Here is a 20,366-nt window from a genome sequence, read left to right as displayed (position 1 = left end):
TTCAAATTCAATTTTCAATAAGAAATCGTTGTCACGGATTTTGTATCCTGAAGAAAAAAAACATGCGATTTTTTCGGTACACTTTTTAATGCATTATTTTCTGGACATATTTATGACCCAATTCTGCTTAATTACCTATAAAATACTCATTAAAAGTGATTTCATCTCGATTGATCAATAAATAAAAATGTACCTCGATTTTTAATAACATTTTCAAAATCGACGTTTCTCGACCAGAGAAGCACATTTTGAGAATTTTTTCACTATTTTCAAATATAATCACTGAAACCATAACTTTTGTACTTTTTGCTTTAATTCAAGCAAATGTAACGATATTCATTCAAAAAACTGTTCAAATTCAATTTTATATAAGAAATCGTTGTCACGGATTTTGTATCTTGAAGAAAAAAAACATGCGATTTTTTCGGTACACTATTTAATGCATTTTCTTCTGGACAAATTTTTGACCGAATTCAGCTTAATTACGTATAAAATACTCATTAAAAGGGATTTCATCTCGATTGATCAATAAATAAAAATGTACCTCGATTTTTAATAACATTTTCAAAATCGACGTTCCTCGACCAGAAAAGCATATTTTGAGTTTTATTTTCACTATTTTCAAATATAACCAATTAAACCATTATTTTTGTACTTTTTGCTTTAATTCAAGCAAATGTAACGATATTCATTCAAAAAGCTGTTCAAATTCAATTTTCAATAAGAAATCGTTGTCACGGATTTTGTATCTTGAAGAAAAAAAACATGCGATTTTTTCGATACACTTCTGAAAGCATTTTTTTCTGGACAAATGTTTGACCGAATTTAGCTTAAATACTTATAAAATACTCATTAAAAGTGATTTCATCTCGATTGATCAATAAATAAAAATGTACCTCGATTTTTAATAACATTTTCAAAACCGACGTTTCTCGACCAGAGAAGCACATTTTGAGAATGTTTTCACTATTTTCAAATATAACCAATGAAACCATTATTTTTGTACTTTTTGCTTTAATTCAAGCAAATGTAACGATATTCATTCAAAAAACTGTTCAAATTCAATTTTCAATAAGAAATCGTTGTCACGGATTTTGTATCCTGAAGAAAAAAAACATGCGATTTTTTCGGTACACTTTTTAATGCATTATTTTCTGGACATCTTTATGACCGAATTCAGCTTAATTACCTATAAAATACTCATTAAAAGTGATTTCATCTCGATTGCTCAATAAATAAAAATGTACCTCGATTTTTTAATAACATTTTCAAAATCGACGTTTCTCGACCAGAGAAGCACATTTTGAGAATTTTTTCACTATTTTCAAATATAATTACTGAAACCATAGTTTTTGTACATTTTGCTTTAATTCAAGCAAATGTAACGATATTCATTCAAAAAACTGTTCAAATTCAATTTTCAATAAGAAATCGTTGTCACGGATTTTGTATCCTGAAGAAAAAAAACATGCGATTTTTTCGGTACACTTTTTAATGCATTATTTTCTGGACATCTTTATGACCGAATTCAGCTTAATTACCTATAAAATACTCATTAAAAGTGATTTCATCTCGATTGATCAATAAATAAAAATGTACCTCGATTTTTAATAACATTTTCAAAATCGACGTTTCTCGACCAGAGAAGCACATTTTGAGAATTTTTTCACTATTTTCAAATATAATTACTGAAACCATAGTTTTTGTACTTTTTGCTTTAATTCAAGCAAATGTAACGATATTCATTCAAAAAACTGTTAAAATTCAATTTTCACTTAGAAATCGTGTTCACGGATTTTGTATCTTGAAGAAAAAAAACATGCGATTTTTTCGATACACTTTTGAATGCATCTTTTTCTGGACAAATTTTTGACCGAATTTAGCTTAAATACTTATAAAATACTCATTAAAAGTGATTTCATCTCGATTGATCAATAAATAAAAATGTACCTCGATTTTTAATAACATTTTCAAAATCGACGTTTCTCGACCAGAGAAGCACATTTTGAGAATGTTTTCACTATTTTCAAATATAACCAATGAAACCATTATTTTTGTACTTTTTGCTTTAATTCAAGCAAATGTAACGATATTCATTCAAAAAACTGTTCAAATTCAATTTTCAATAAGAAATCGTTGTCACGGATTTTGTATCCTGAAGAAAAAAAACATGCGATTTTTTCGGTACACTTTTTAATGCATTATTTTCTGGACATCTTTATGACCGAATTCAGCTTAATTACCTATAAAATACTCATTAAAAGTGATTTCATCTCGATTGATCAATAAATAAAAATGTACCTCGATTTTTAATAACATTTTCAAAATCGACGTTTCTCGACCAGAGAAGCACATTTTGAGAATTTTTTCACTATTTTCAAATATAAACACTGAAACCATTATTTTTGTACTTTTTGCTTTAATCCAAGCAAATATAACGACATTCATTCAAAAAACTGTTCAAATTCAATTTTCACTTAGAAATCGTGTTCACGGATTTTGTATCTTGAAGAAAAAAAAACATGCGATTTTTTCGATACACTTTTGAATGCATTTTTTTCTGGACAAATTTTTGATCGAATTTAGCTTAATTACGTATAAAATACTCATTAAAAGTGATTTCATCTCGATTGATCAATAAGTAAAAATTTACCTCGATTTTTAATAACATTTTCAAAATCGACGTTTCTCGACCAGAAAAGCACATTTTGAGAATTTTTTCACTATTTTCAAATATAATTACTGAAACCATAGTTTTTGTACTTTTTGCTTTAATTCAAGCAAATGTAACGATATTCATTCACAAAACTGTTAAAATTCAATTTTCACTTAGAAATCGTGTTCACGGATTTTGTATCTTGAAGAAAAAAAACATGCGATTTTTTCGATACACTTTTGAATGCATTTTTTTCTGGACAAATTTTTGACCGAATTTAGCTTAAATACTTATAAAATACTCATTAAAAGTGATTTCATCTCGATTGATCAATAAATAAAAATGTACCTCGATTTTTAATAACATTTTCAAAATCGACGTTTCTCGACCAGAGAAGCACATTTTGAGAATTTTTTCACTATTTTCAAATATAACCAATGAAACCATTATTTTTGTACTTTTTGCTTTAATTCAAGCAAATGTAACGATATTCATTCAAAAAAACTGTTCAAATTCAATTTTCAATAAGAAATCGTTGTCACGGATTTTGTATCCTGAAGAAAAAAAACATGCGATTTTTTCGGTACACTTTTTAATGCATTATTTTCTGGACATATTTATGACCCAATTCTGCTTAATTACCTATAAAATACTCATTAAAAGTGATTTCATCTCGATTGATCAATAAATAAAAATGTACCTCGATTTTTAATAACATTTTCAAAATCGACGTTTCTCGACCAGAGAAGCACATTTTGAGAATTTTTTCACTATTTTCAAATATAAACACTGAAACCATTATTTTTGTACTTTTTGCTTTAATCCAAGCAAATATAACGACATTCATTCAAAAAACTGTTCAAATTCAATTTTCAATAAGAAATCGATGTCACGGATTTTGTATCCTGAAGAAAAAAAACATGCGATTTTTTCGGTACACTTTTTAATGCATTTTTTTCTGGACAAAGTTTTGACCGAATTCAGCTTAATTTCGTATAAAATACTCATTAAAAGTGATTTCATCTCGATTGATCAATAAATAAAAATTTACCTCGATTTTTAATAACATTTTCAAAATCGACGTTTCTCGACCAGAGAAGCACATTTTGAGAATTTTTTCACTATTTTCAAATATAATTACTGAAACCATAGTTTTTGTACTTTTTGCTTTAATTCAAGCAAATGTAACGATATTCATTCACAAAACTGTTAAAATTCAATTTTCACTTAGAAATCGTGTTCACGGATTTTGTATCTTGAAGAGAAAAAACATGCGATTTTTTCGATACACTTTTGAATGCATTTTTTTCTGGACAAATTTTTGACCGAATTTAGCTTAAATACTTATAAAATACTCATTAAAAGTGATTTCATCTCGATTGATCAATAAATAAAAATGTACCTCGATTTTTAATAACATTTTCAAAATCGACGTTTCTCGACCAGAGAAGCACATTTTGAGAATTTTTTCACTATTTTCAAATATAACCAATGAAACCATTATTTTTGTACTTTTTGCTTTAATTCAAGCAAATGTAACGATATTCATTCAAAAAACTGTTCAAATTCAATTTTCAATAAGAAATCGTTGTCACGGATTTTGTATCCTGAAGAAAAAAAACATGCGATTTTTTCGGTACACTTTTGAATGCATTTTTTTCTGGACAAAGTTTTGACCGAATTCAGTTTATTTACGTATAAAATACTCATTAAAAGTGATTTCATCTCGATTGATCAATAAATAAAAATTTACCTCGATTTTTAATAACATTTTCAAAATCGACGTTTCTCGACCAGAGAAGCACATTTTGAGAATTTTTTCACTATTTTCAAATATAATTACTGAAACCATAGTTTTTGTACTTTTTGCTTTAATTCAAGCAAATGTAACGATATTCATTCAAAAAACTGTTAAAATTCAATTTTCACTTAGAAATCGTGTTCACGGATTTTGTATCTTGAAGAAAAAAAACATGCGATTTTTTCGATACACTTTTGAATGCATTTTTTTCTGGACAAATTTTTGACCGAATTTAGCTTAAATACTTATAAAATACTCATTAAAAGTGATTTCATCTCGATTGATCAATAAATAAAAATGTACCTCGATTTTTAATAACATTTTCAAAATCGACGTTTCTCGACCAGAGAAGCACATTTTGAGAATTTTTTCACTATTTTCAAATATAACCAATGAAACCATTATTTTTGTACTTTTTGCTTTAATTCAAGCAAATGTAACGATATTCATTCAAAAAACTGTTCAAATTCAATTTTCAATAAGAAATCGTTGTCACGGATTTTGTATCCTGAAGAAAAAAAACATGCGATTTTTTCGGTACACTTTTTAATGCATTATTTTCTGGACATATTTATGACCCAATTCTGCTTAATTACCTATAAAATACTCATTAAAAGTGATTTCATCTCGATTGATCAATAAATAAAAATGTACCTCGATTTTTAATAACATTTTCAAAATCGACGTTTCTCGACCAGAGAAGCACATTTTGAGAATTTTTTCACTATTTTCAAATATAATCACTGAAACCATAACTTTTGTACTTTTTGCTTTAATTCAAGCAAATGTAACGATATTCATTCAAAAAACTGTTCAAATTCAATTTTATATAAGAAATCGTTGTCACGGATTTTGTATCTTGAAGAAAAAAAACATGCGATTTTTTCGATACACTTCTGAAAGCATTTTTTTCTGGACAAATGTTTGACCGAATTTAGCTTAAATACTTATAAAATACTCATTAAAAGTGATTTCATCTCGATTGATCAATAAATAAAAATGTACCTCGATTTTTAATAACATTTTCAAAATCGACGTTTCTCGACCAGAGAAGCACATTTTGAGAATGTTTTCACTATTTTCAAATATAACCAATGAAACCATTATTTTTGTACTTTTTGCTTTAATTCAAGCAAATGTAACGATATTCATTCAAAAAACTGTTCAAATTCAATTTTCAATAAGAAATCGTTGTCACGGATTTTGTATCCTGAAGAAAAAAAACATGCGATTTTTTCGGTACACTTTTTAATGCATTATTTTCTGGACATCTTTATGACCGAATTCAGCTTAATTACCTATAAAATACTCATTAAAAGTGATTTCATCTCGATTGATCAATAAATAAAAATGTACCTCGATTTTTAATAACATTTTCAAAATCGACGTTTCTCGACCAGAGAAGCACATTTTGAGAATTTTTTCACTATTTTCAAATATAATTACTGAAACCATAGTTTTTGTACTTTTTGCTTTAATTCAAGCAAATGTAACGATATTCATTCAAAAAACTGTTAAAATTCAATTTTCACTTAGAAATCGTGTTCACGGATTTTGTATCTTGAAGAAAAAAAACATGCGATTTTTTCGATACACTTTTGAATGCATTTTTTTCTGGACAAATTTTTGACCGAATTTAGCTTAAATACTTATAAAATACTCATTAAAAGTGATTTCATCTCGATTGATCAATAAATAAAAATGTACCTCGATTTTTAATAACATTTTCAAAATCGACGTTTCTCGACCAGAGAAGCACATTTTGAGAATGTTTTCACTATTTTCAAATATAACCAATGAAACCATTATTTTTGTACTTTTTGCTTTAATTCAAGCAAATGTAACGATATTCATTCAAAAAACTGTTCAAATTCAATTTTCAATAAGAAATCGTTGTCACGGATTTTGTATCCTGAAGAAAAAAAACATGCGATTTTTTCGGTACACTTTTTAATGCATTATTTTCTGGACATCTTTATGACCGAATTCAGCTTAATTACCTATAAAATACTCATTAAAAGTGATTTCATCTCGATTGATCAATAAATAAAAATGTACCTCGATTTTTAATAACATTTTCAAAATCGACGTTTCTCGACCAGAGAAGCACATTTTGAGAATTTTTTCACTATTTTCAAATATAATTACTGAAACCATAGTTTTTGTACTTTTTGCTTTAATTCAAGCAAATGTAACGATATTCATTCAAAAAGCTGTTCAAATTCAATTTTCAATAAGAAATCGTTGTCACGGATTTTGTATCTTGAAGAAAAAAAACATGCGATTTTTTCGATACACTTCTGAAAGCATTTTTTTCTGGACAAATGTTTGACCGAATTTAGCTTAAATACTTATAAAATACTCATTAAAAGTGATTTCATCTCGATTGATCAATAAATAAAAATGTACCTCGATTTTTAATAACATTTTCAAAATCGACGTTTCTCGACCAGAGAAGCACATTTTGAGAATGTTTTCACTATTTTCAAATATAACCAATGAAACCATTATTTTTGTACTTTTTGCTTTAATTCAAGCAAATGTAACGATATTCATTCAAAAAACTGTTCAAATTCAATTTTCAATAAGAAATCGTTGTCACGGATTTTGTATCCTGAAGAAAAAAAACATGCGATTTTTTCGGTACACTTTTTAATGCATTATTTTCTGGACATCTTTATGACCGAATTCAGCTTAATTACCTATAAAATACTCATTAAAAGTGATTTCATCTCGATTGATCAATAAATAAAAATGTACCTCGATTTTTAATAACATTTTCAAAATCGACGTTTCTCGACCAGAGAAGCACATTTTGAGAATTTTTTCACTATTTTCAAATATAATTACTGAAACCATAGTTTTTGTACTTTTTGCTTTAATTCAAGCAAATGTAACGATATTCATTCAAAAAACTGTTAAAATTCAATTTTCACTTAGAAATCGTGTTCACGGATTTTGTATCTTGAAGAAAAAAAACATGCGATTTTTTCGATACACTTTTGAATGCATTTTTTTCTGGACAAATTTTTGACCGAATTTAGCTTAAATACTTATAAAATACTCATTAAAAGTGATTTCATCTCGATTGATCAATAAATAAAAATGTACCTCGATTTTTAATAACATTTTCAAAATCGACGTTTCTCGACCAGAGAAGCACATTTTGAGAATGTTTTCACTATTTTCAAATATAACCAATGAAACCATTATTTTTGTACTTTTTGCTTTAATTCAAGCAAATGTAACGATATTCATTCAAAAAACTGTTCAAATTCAATTTTCAATAAGAAATCGTTGTCACGGATTTTGTATCCTGAAGAAAAAAAACATGCGATTTTTTCGGTACACTTTTTAATGCATTATTTTCTGGACATCTTTATGACCGAATTCAGCTTAATTACCTATAAAATACTCATTAAAAGTGATTTCATCTCGATTGATCAATAAATAAAAATGTACCTCGATTTTTAATAACATTTTCAAAATCGACGTTTCTCGACCAGAGAAGCACATTTTGAGAATTTTTTCACTATTTTCAAATATAATTACTGAAACCATAGTTTTTGTACTTTTTGCTTTAATTCAAGCAAATGTAACGATATTCATTCAAAAAACTGTTAAAATTCAATTTTCACTTAGAAATCGTGTTCACGGATTTTGTATCTTGAAGAAAAAAAACATGCGATTTTTTCGATACACTTTTGAATGCATTTTTTTCTGGACAAATTTTTGACCGAATTTAGCTTAAATACTTATAAAATACTCATTAAAAGTGATTTCATCTCGATTGATCAATAAATAAAAATGTACCTCGATTTTTAATAACATTTTCAAAATCGACGTTTCTCGACCAGAGAAGCACATTTTGAGAATTTTTTCACTATTTTCAAATATAACCAATGAAACCATTATTTTTGTACTTTTTGCTTTAATTCAAGCAAATGTAACGATATTCATTAAAAAAACTGTTCAAATTCAATTTTCAATAAGAAATCGTTGTCACGGATTTTGTATCCTGAAGAAAAAAAACATGCGATTTTTTCGGTACACTTTTTAATGCATTATTTTCTGGACATATTTATGACCCAATTCTGCTTAATTACCTATAAAATACTCATTAAAAGTGATTTCATCTCGATTGATCAATAAATAAAAATGTACCTCGATTTTTAATAACATTTTCAAAATCGACGTTTCTCGACCAGAGAAGCACATTTTGAGAATTTTTTCACTATTTTCAAATATAATCACTGAAACCATAACTTTTGTACTTTTTGCTTTAATTCAAGCAAATGTAACGATATTCATTCAAAAAACTGTTCAAATTCAATTTTATATAAGAAATCGTTGTCACGGATTTTGTATCTTGAAGGAAAAAAACATGCGATTTTTTCGGTACACTTTTTAATGCATTTTCTTCTGGACAAATTTTTGACCGAATTCAGCTTAATTACGTATAAAATACTCATTAAAAGTGATTTCATCTCGATTGATCAATAAATAAAAATGTACCTCGATTTTTAATAACATTTTCAAAATCGACGTTCCTCGACCAGAAAAGCATATTTTGAGTTTTATTTTCACTATTTTCAAATATAACCAATTAAACCATTATTTTTGTACTTTTTGCTTTAATTCAAGCAAATGTAACGATATTCATTCAAAAAGCTGTTCAAATTCAATTTTCAATAAGAAATCGTTGTCACGGATTTTGTATCTTGAAGAAAAAAAACATGCGATTTTTTCGATACACTTCTGAAAGCATTTTTTTCTGGACAAATGTTTGACCGAATTTAGCTTAAATACTTATAAAATACTCATTAAAAGTGATTTCATCTCGATTGATCAATAAATAAAAATGTACCTCGATTTTTAATAACATTTTCAAAATCGACGTTTCTCGACCAGAGAAGCACATTTTGAGAATGTTTTCACTATTTTCAAATATAACCAATGAAACCATTATTTTTGTACTTTTTGCTTTAATTCAAGCAAATGTAACGATATTCATTCAAAAAACTGTTCAAATTCAATTTTCAATAAGAAATCGTTGTCACGGATTTTGTATCCTGAAGAAAAAAAACATGCGATTTTTTCGGTACACTTTTTAATGCATTATTTTCTGGACATCTTTATGACCGAATTCAGCTTAATTACCTATAAAATACTCATTAAAAGTGATTTCATCTCGATTGATCAATAAATAAAAATGTACCTCGATTTTTTAATAACATTTTCAAAATCGACGTTTCTCGACCAGAGAAGCACATTTTGAGAATTTTTTCACTATTTTCAAATATAATTACTGAAACCATAGTTTTTGTACTTTTTGCTTTAATTCAAGCAAATGTAACGATATTCATTCAAAAAACTGTTCAAATTCAATTTTCAATAAGAAATCGTTGTCACGTATTTTGTATCCTGAAGAAAAAAAACATGCGATTTTTTCGGTACACTTTTTAATGCATTATTTTCTGGACATATTTATGACCCAATTCTGCTTAATTACCTATAAAATACTCATTAAAAGTGATTTCATCTCGATTGATCAATAAATAAAAATGTACCTCGATTTTTAATAATATTTTCAAAATCGACGTTTCTCGACCAGAGAAGCACATTTTGAGAATTTTTTCACTATTTTCAAATATAATCACTGAAACCATTATTTTTGTACTTTTTGCTTTAATTCAAGCAAATGTAACGATATTCATTCAAAAAGCTGTTCAAATTCAATTTTCAATAAGAAATCGTTGTCACGGATTTTGTATCTTGAAGAAAAAAAACATGCGATTTTTTCGATACACTTCTGAAAGCATTTTTTTCTGGACAAATGTTTGACCGAATTTAGCTTAAATACTTATAAAATACTCATTAAAAGTGATTTCATCTCGATTGATCAATAAATAAAAATGTACCTCGATTTTTAATAACATTTTCAAAATCGACGTTTCTCGACCAGAGAAGCACATTTTGAGAATGTTTTCACTATTTTCAAATATAACCAATGAAACCATTATTTTTGTACTTTTTGCTTTAATTCAAGCAAATGTAACGATATTCATTCAAAAAACTGTTCAAATTCAATTTTCAATAAGAAATCGTTGTCACGGATTTTGTATCCTGAAGAAAAAAAACATGCGATTTTTTCGGTACACTTTTTAATGCATTATTTTCTGGACATCTTTATGACCGAATTCAGCTTAATTACCTATGAAATACTCATTAAAAGTGATTTCATCTCGATTGATCAATAAATAAAAATGTACCTCGATTTTTAATAACATTTTCAAAATCGACGTTTCTCGACCAGAGAAGCACATTTTGAGAATTTTTTCACTATTTTCAAATATAATTACTGAAACCATAGTTTTTGTACTTTTTGCTTTAATTCAAGCAAATGTAACGATATTCATTCAAAAAACTGTTAAAATTCAATTTTCACTTAGAAATCGTGTTCACGGATTTTGTACCTTGAAGAAAAAAAACATGCGATTTTTTCGATACACTTTTGAATGCATCTTTTTCTGGACAAATTTTTGACCGAATTTAGCTTAAATACTTATAAAATACTCTTTTAAAGTGATTTCATCTCGATTGATCAATAAATAAAAATGTACCTCGATTTTTAATAACATTTTCAAAATCGACGTTTCTCGACCAGAGAAGCACATTTTGAGAATTTTTTCACTATTTTCAAATATAACCAATGAAACCATTATTTTTGTACTTTTTGCTTTAATTCAAGCAAATGTAACGATATTCATTAAAAAAACTGTTCAAATTCAATTTTCAATAAGAAATCGTTGTCACGGATTTTGTATCCTGAAGAAAAAAAACATGCGATTTTTTCGGTACACTTTTTAATGCATTATTTTCTGGACATATTTATGACCCAATTCTGCTTAATTACCTATAAAATACTCATTAAAAGTGATTTCATCTCGATTGATCAATAAATAAAAATGTACCTCGATTTTTAATAACATTTTCAAAATCGACGTTTCTCGACCAGAGAAGCACATTTTGAGAATTTTTTCACTATTTTCAAATATAAACACTGAAACCATTATTTTTGTACTTTTTGCTTTAATCCAAGCAAATATAACGACATTCATTCAAAAAACTGTTCAAATTCAATTTTCAATAAGAAATCGTTGTCACGGATTTTGTATCCTGAAGAAAAAAAACATGCGATTTTTTCGGTACACTTTTTAATGCATTATTTTCTGGACATATTTATGACCCAATTCTGCTTAATTACCTATAAAATACTCATTAAAAGTGATTTCATCTCGATTGATCAATAAATAAAAATGTACCTCGATTTTTAATAACATTTTCAAAATCGACGTTTCTCGACCAGAGAAGCACATTTTGAGAATTTTTTCACTATTTTCAAATATAATCACTGAAACCATAACTTTTGTACTTTTTGCTTTAATTCAAGCAAATGTAACGATATTCATTCAAAAAACTGTTCAAATTCAATTTTATATAAGAAATCGTTGTCACGGATTTTGTATCTTGAAGAAAAAAAACATGCGATTTTTTCGGTACACTATTTAATGCATTTTCTTCTGGACAAATTTTTGACCGAATTCAGCTTAATTACGTATAAAATACTCATTAAAAGGGATTTCATCTCGATTGATCAATAAATAAAAATGTACCTCGATTTTTAATAACATTTTCAAAATCGACGTTCCTCGACCAGAAAAGCATATTTTGAGTTTTATTTTCACTATTTTCAAATATAACCAATTAAACCATTATTTTTGTACTTTTTGCTTTAATTCAAGCAAATGTAACGATATTCATTCAAAAAGCTGTTCAAATTCAATTTTCAATAAGAAATCGTTGTCACGGATTTTGTATCTTGAAGAAAAAAAACATGCGATTTTTTCGATACACTTCTGAAAGCATTTTTTTCTGGACAAATGTTTGACCGAATTTAGCTTAAATACTTATAAAATACTCATTAAAAGTGATTTCATCTCGATTGATCAATAAATAAAAATGTACCTCGATTTTTAATAACATTTTCAAAATCGACGTTTCTCGACCAGAGAAGCACATTTTGAGAATGTTTTCACTATTTTCAAATATAATTACTGAAACCATAGTTTTTGTACTTTTTGCTTTAATTCAAGCAAATGTAACGATATTCATTCAAAAAACTGTTCAAATTCAATTTTCAATAAGAAATCGTTGTCACGGATTTTGTATCCTGAAGAAAAAAAACATGCGATTTTTTCGGTACACTTTTTAATGCATTATTTTCTGGACATATTTATGACCCAATTCTGCTTAATTACCTATAAAATACTCATTAAAAGTGATTTCATCTCGATTGATCAATAAATAAAAATGTACCTCGATTTTTAATAATATTTTCAAAATCGACGTTTCTCGACCAGAGAAGCACATTTTGAGAATTTTTTCACTATTTTCAAATATAATCACTGAAACCATTATTTTTGTACTTTTTGCTTTAATTCAAGCAAATGTAACGATATTCATTCAAAAAGCTGTTCAAATTCAATTTTCAATAAGAAATCGTTGTCACGGATTTTGTATCTTGAAGAAAAAAAACATGCGATTTTTTCGATACACTTCTGAAAGCATTTTTTTCTGGACAAATGTTTGACCGAATTTAGCTTAAATACTTATAAAATACTCATTAAAAGTGATTTCATCTCGATTGATCAATAAATAAAAATGTAAATCGATTTTTAATAACATTTTCAAAATCGACGTTTCTCGACCAGAGAAGCACATTTTGAGAATGTTTTCACTATTTTCAAATATAACCAATGAAACCATTATTTTTGTACTTTTTGCTTTAATTCAAGCAAATGTAACGATATTCATTCAAAAAACTGTTCAAATTCAATTTTCAATAAGAAATCGTTGTCACGGATTTTGTATCCTGAAGAAAAAAAACATGCGATTTTTTCGGTACACTTTTTAATGCATTATTTTCTGGACATCTTTATGACCGAATTCAGCTTAATTACCTATAAAATACTCATTAAAAGTGATTTCATCTCGATTGATCAATAAATAAAAATGTACCTCGATTTTTAATAACATTTTCAAAATCGACGTTTCTCGACCAGAGAAGCACATTTTGAGAATTTTTTCACTATTTTCAAATATAATTACTGAAACCATAGTTTTTGTACTTTTTGCTTTAATTCAAGCAAATGTAACGATATTCATTCAAAAAACTGTTAAAATTCAATTTTCACTTAGAAATCGTGTTCACGGATTTTGTATCTTGAAGAAAAAAAACATGCGATTTTTTCGATACACTTTTGAATGCATTATTTTCTGGACATATTTATGACCCAATTCTGCTTAATTACCTATAAAATACTCATTAAAAGTGATTTCATCTCGATTGATCAATAAATAAAAATGTACCTCGATTTTTAATAACATTTTCAAAATCGACGTTTCTCGACCAGAGAAGCACATTTTGAGAATTTTTTCACTATTTTCAAATATAAACACTGAAACCATTATTTTTGTACTTTTTGCTTTAATCCAAGCAAATATAACGACATTCATTCAAAAAACTGTTCAAATTCAATTTTCAATAAGAAATCGTTGTCACGGATTTTGTATCCTGAAGAAAAAAAACATGCGATTTTTTCGGTACACTTTTTAATGCATTATTTTCTGGACATATTTATGACCCAATTCTGCTTAATTACCTATAAAATACTCATTAAAAGTGATTTCATCTCGATTGATCAATAAATAAAAATGTACCTCGATTTTTAATAACATTTTCAAAATCGACGTTTCTCGACCAGAGAAGCACATTTTGAGAATTTTTTCACTATTTTCAAATATAATCACTGAAACCATAACTTTTGTACTTTTTGCTTTAATTCAAGCAAATGTAACGATATTCATTCAAAAAACTGTTCAAATTCAATTTTATATAAGAAATCGTTGTCACGGATTTTGTATCTTGAAGAAAAAAAACATGCGATTTTTTCGGTACACTATTTAATGCATTTTCTTCTGGACAAATTTTTGACCGAATTCAGCTTAATTACGTATAAAATACTCATTAAAAGGGATTTCATCTCGATTGATCAATAAATAAAAATGTACCTCGATTTTTAATAACATTTTCAAAATCGACGTTCCTCGACCAGAAAAGCATATTTTGAGTTTTATTTTCACTATTTTCAAATATAACCAATTAAACCATTATTTTTGTACTTTTTGCTTTAATTCAAGCAAATGTAACGATATTCATTCAAAAAGCTGTTCAAATTCAATTTTCAATAAGAAATCGTTGTCACGGATTTTGTATCTTGAAGAAAAAAAACATGCGATTTTTTCGATACACTTCTGAAAGCATTTTTTTCTGGACAAATGTTTGACCGAATTTAGCTTAAATACTTATAAAATACTCATTAAAAGTGATTTCATCTCGATTGATCAATAAATAAAAATGTACCTCGATTTTTAATAACATTTTCAAAACCGACGTTTCTCGACCAGAGAAGCACATTTTGAGAATGTTTTCACTATTTTCAAATATAACCAATGAAACCATTATTTTTGTACTTTTTGCTTTAATTCAAGCAAATGTAACGATATTCATTCAAAAAACTGTTCAAATTCAATTTTCAATAAGAAATCGTTGTCACGGATTTTGTATCCTGAAGAAAAAAAACATGCGATTTTTTCGGTACACTTTTTAATGCATTATTTTCTGGACATCTTTATGACCGAATTCAGCTTAATTACCTATAAAATACTCATTAAAAGTGATTTCATCTCGATTGATCAATAAATAAAAATGTACCTCGATTTTTTAATAACATTTTCAAAATCGACGTTTCTCGACCAGAGAAGCACATTTTGAGAATTTTTTCACTATTTTCAAATATAATTACTGAAACCATAGTTTTTGTACTTTTTGCTTTAATTCAAGCAAATGTAACGATATTCATTCAAAAAACTGTTCAAATTCAATTTTCAATAAGAAATCGTTGTCACGGATTTTGTATCCTGAAGAAAAAAAACATGCGATTTTTTCGGTACACTTTTTAATGCATTATTTTCTGGACATATTTATGACCCAATTCTGCTTAATTACCTATAAAATACTCATTAAAAGTGATTTCATCTCGATTGATCAATAAATAAAAATGTACCTCGATTTTTAATAATATTTTCAAAATCGACGTTTCTCGACCAGAGAAGCACATTTTGAGAATTTTTTCACTATTTTCAAATATAATCACTGAAACCATTATTTTTGTACTTTTTGCTTTAATTCAAGCAAATGTAACGATATTCATTCAAAAAGCTGTTCAAATTCAATTTTCAATAAGAAATCGTTGTCACGGATTTTGTATCTTGAAGAAAAAAAACATGCGATTTTTTCGATACACTTCTGAAAGCATTTTTTTCTGGACAAATGTTTGACCGAATTTAGCTTAAATACTTATAAAATACTCATTAAAAGTGATTTCATCTCGATTGATCAATAAATAAAAATGTACCTCGATTTTTAATAACATTTTCAAAATCGACGTTTCTCGACCAGAGAAGCACATTTTGAGAATGTTTTCACTATTTTCAAATATAACCAATGAAACCATTATTTTTGTACTTTTTGCTTTAATTCAAGCAAATGTAACGATATTCATTCAAAAAACTGTTCAAATTCAATTTTCAATAAGAAATCGTTGTCACGGATTTTGTATCCTGAAGAAAAAAAACATGCGATTTTTTCGGTACACTTTTTAATGCATTATTTTCTGGACATCTTTATGACCGAATTCAGCTTAATTACCTATAAAATACTCATTAAAAGTGATTTCATCTCGATTGATCAATAAATAAAAATGTACCTCGATTTTTAATAACATTTTCAAAATCGACGTTTCTCGACCAGAGAAGCACATTTTGAGAATTTTTTCACTATTTTCAAATATAATTACTGAAACCATAGTTTTTGTACTTTTTGCTTTAATTCAAGCAAATGTAACGATATTCATTCAAAAAACTGTTAAAATTCAATTTTCACTTAGAAATCGTGTTCACGGATTTTGTATCTTGAAGAAAAAAAACATGCGATTTTTTCGATACACTTTTAAATGCATTTTTTTCTGGACAAATGTTTGACCGAATTTAGCTTAAATACTTATAAAATACTCATTAAAAGTGATTTCATCTCGATTGATCAATAAATAAAAATGTACCTCGATTTTTAATAACATTTTCAAAATCGACGTTTCTCGACCAGAGAAGCACATTTTGAGAATGTTTTCACTATTTTCAAATATAACCAATGAAACCATTATTTTTGTACTTTTTGCTTTAATTCAAGCAAATGTAACGATATTCATTCAAAAAACTGTTCAAATTCAATTTTCAATAAGAAATCGTTGTCACGGATTTTGTATCCTGAAGAAAAAAAACATGCGATTTTTTCGGTACACTTTTTAATGCATTATTTTCTGGACATCTTTATGACCGAATTCAGCTTAATTACCTATAAAATACTCATTAAAAGTGATTTCATCTCGATTGATCAATAAATAAAAATGTACCTCGATTTTTTAATAACATTTTCAAAATCGACGTTTCTCGACCAGAGAAGCACATTTTGAGAATTTTTTCACTATTTTCAAATATAATTACTGAAACCATAGTTTTTGTACTTTTTGCTTTAATTCAAGCAAATGTAACGATATTCATTCAAAAAGTTGTTCAAATTCAATTTTCAATAAGAAATCGTTGTCACGGATTTTGTATCCTGAAGAAAAAAAACATGCGATTTTTTCGGTACACTTTTTAATGCATTATTTTCTGGACATATTTATGACCCAATTCTGCTTAATTACCTATAAAATACTCATTAAAAGTGATTTCATCTCGATTGATCAATAAATAAAAATGTACCTCGATTTTTAATAATATTTTCAAAATCGACGTTTCTCGACCAGAGAAGCACATTTTGAGAATTTTTTCACTATTTTCAAATATAATCACTGAAACCATTATTTTTGTACTTTTTGCTTTAATTCAAGCAAATGTAACGATATTCATTCAAAAAGCTGTTCAAATTCAATTTTCAATAAGAAATCGTTGTCACGGATTTTGTATCTTGAAGAAAAAAAACATGCGATTTTTTCGATACACTTCTGAAAGCATTTTTTTCTGGACAAATGTTTGACCGAATTTAGCTTAAATACTTATAAAATACTCATTAAAAGTGATTTCATCTCGATTGATCAATAAATAAAAATGTACCTCGATTTTTAATAACATTTTCAAAATCGACGTTTCTCGACCAGAGAAGCACATTTTGAGAATGTTTTCACTATTTTCAAATATAACCAATGAAACCATTATTTTTGTACTTTTTGCTTTAATTCAAGCAAATGTAACGATATTCATTCAAAAAACTGTTCAAATTCAATTTTCAATAAGAAATCGTTGTCACGGATTTTGTATCCTGAAGAAAAAAAACATGCGATTTTTTCGGTACACTTTTTAATGCATTATTTTCTGGACATCTTTATGACCGAATTCAGCTTAATTACCTATAAAATACTCATTAAAAGTGATTTCATCTCGATTGATCAATAAATAAAAATGTACCTCGATTTTTAATAACATTTTCAAAATCGACGTTTCTCGACCAGAGAAGCACATTTTGAGAATTTTTTCACTATTTTCAAATATAATTACTGAAACCATAGTTTTTGTACTTTTTGCTTTAATTCAAGCAAATGTAACGATATTCATTCAAAAAACTGTTAAAATTCAATTTTCACTTAGAAATCGTGTTCACGGATTTTGTATCTTGAAGAAAAAAAACATGCGATTTTTTCGATACACTTTTGAATGCATCTTTTTCTGGACAAATTTTTGACCGAATTTAGCTTAAATACTTATAAAATACTCATTAAAAGTGATTTCATCTCGATTGATCAATAAATAAAAATGTACCTCGATTTTTAATAATATTTTCAAAATCGACGTTTCTCGACCAGAGAAGCACATTTTGAGAATTTTTTCACTATTTTCAAATATAATCACTGAAACCATTATTTTTGTACTTTTTGCTTTAATTCAAGCAAATGTAACGATATTCATTCAAAAAGCTGTTCAAATTCAATTTTCAATAAGAAATCGTTGTCACGGATTTTGTATCTTGAAGAAAAAAAACATGCGATTTTTTCGATACACTTCTGAAAGCATTTTTTTCTGGACAAATGTTTGACCGAATTTAGCTTAAATACTTATAAAATACTCATTAAAAGTGATTTCATCTCGATTGATCAATAAATAAAAATGTACCTCGATTTTTAATAACATTTTCAAAATCGACGTTTCTCGACCAGAGAAGCACATTTTGAGAATGTTTTCACTATTTTCAAATATAACCAATGAAACCATTATTTTTGTACTTTTTGCTTTAATTCAAGCAAATGTAACGTTATTCATTCAAAAAACTGTTCAAATTCAATTTTCAATAAGAAATCGTTGTCACGGATTTTGTATCCTGAAGAAAAAAAACATGCGATTTTTTCGGTACACTTTTTAATGCATTATTTTCTGGACATCTTTATGACCGAATTCAGCTTAATTACCTATAAAATACTCATTAAAAGTGATTTCATCTCGATTGATCAATAAATAAAAATGTACCTCGATTTTTAATAACATTTTCAAAATCGACGTTTCTCGACCAGAGAAGCACATTTTGAGAATTTTTTCACTATTTTCAAATATAATTACTGAAACCATAGTTTTTGTACTTTTTGCTTTAATTCAAGCAAATGTAACGATATTCATTCAAAAAACTGTTAAAATTCAATTTTCACTTAGAAATCGTGTTCACGGATTTTGTATCTTGAAGAAAAAAAACATGCGATTTTTTCGATACACTTTTGAATGCATTTTTTTCTGGACAAATGTTTGACCGAATTTAGCTTAAATACTTATAAAATACTCATTAAAAGTGATTTCATCTCGATTGATCAATAAATAAAAATGTACCTCGATTTTTAATAACATTTTCAAAATCGACGTTTCTCGACCAGAGAAGCACATTTTGAGAATGTTTTCACTATTTTCAAATATAACCAATGAAACCATTATTTTTGTACTTTTTGCTTTAATTCAAGCAAATGTAACGATATTCATTCAAAAAACTGTTCAAATTCAATTTTCAATAAGAAATCGTTGTCACGGATTTTGTATCCTGAAGAAAAAAAACATGCGATTTTTTCGGTACACTTTTTAATGCATTATTTTCTGGACATCTTTATGACCGAATTCAGCTTAATTACCTATAAAATACTCATTAAAAGTGATTTCATCTCGATTGATCAATAAATAAAAATGTACCTCGATTTTTTAATAACATTTTCAAAATCGACGTTTCTCGACCAGAGAAGCACATTTTGAGAATTTTTTCACTATTTTCAAATATAATTACTGAAACCATAGTTTTTGTACTTTTTGCTTTAATTCAAGCAAATGTAACGATATTCATTCAAAAAACTGTTCAAATTCAATTTTCAATAAGAAATCGTTGTCACGGATTTTGTATCCTGAAGAAAAAAAACATGCGATTTTTTCGGTACACTTTTTAATGCATTATTTTCTGGACATATTTATGACCCAATTCTGCTTAATTACCTATAAAATACTCATTAAAAGTGATTTCATCTCGATTGATCAATAAATAAAAATGTACCTCGATTTTTAATAATATTTTCAAAATCGACGTTTCTCGACCAGAGAAGCACATTTTGAGAATTTTTTCACTATTTTCAAATATAATCACTGAAACCATTATTTTTGTACTTTTTGCTTTAATTCAAGCAAATGTAACGATATTCATTCAAAAAG

Source organism: Phalangium opilio, unplaced genomic scaffold (assembly GCF_054372755.1).
Source record: "Phalangium opilio isolate 3A_F unplaced genomic scaffold, DU_Popi_V2 ptg000352l_1, whole genome shotgun sequence".
Classification (NCBI taxonomy): domain Eukaryota; kingdom Metazoa; phylum Arthropoda; class Arachnida; order Opiliones; family Phalangiidae; genus Phalangium; species Phalangium opilio.
This window is presented reverse-complemented; position numbering follows the sequence as displayed.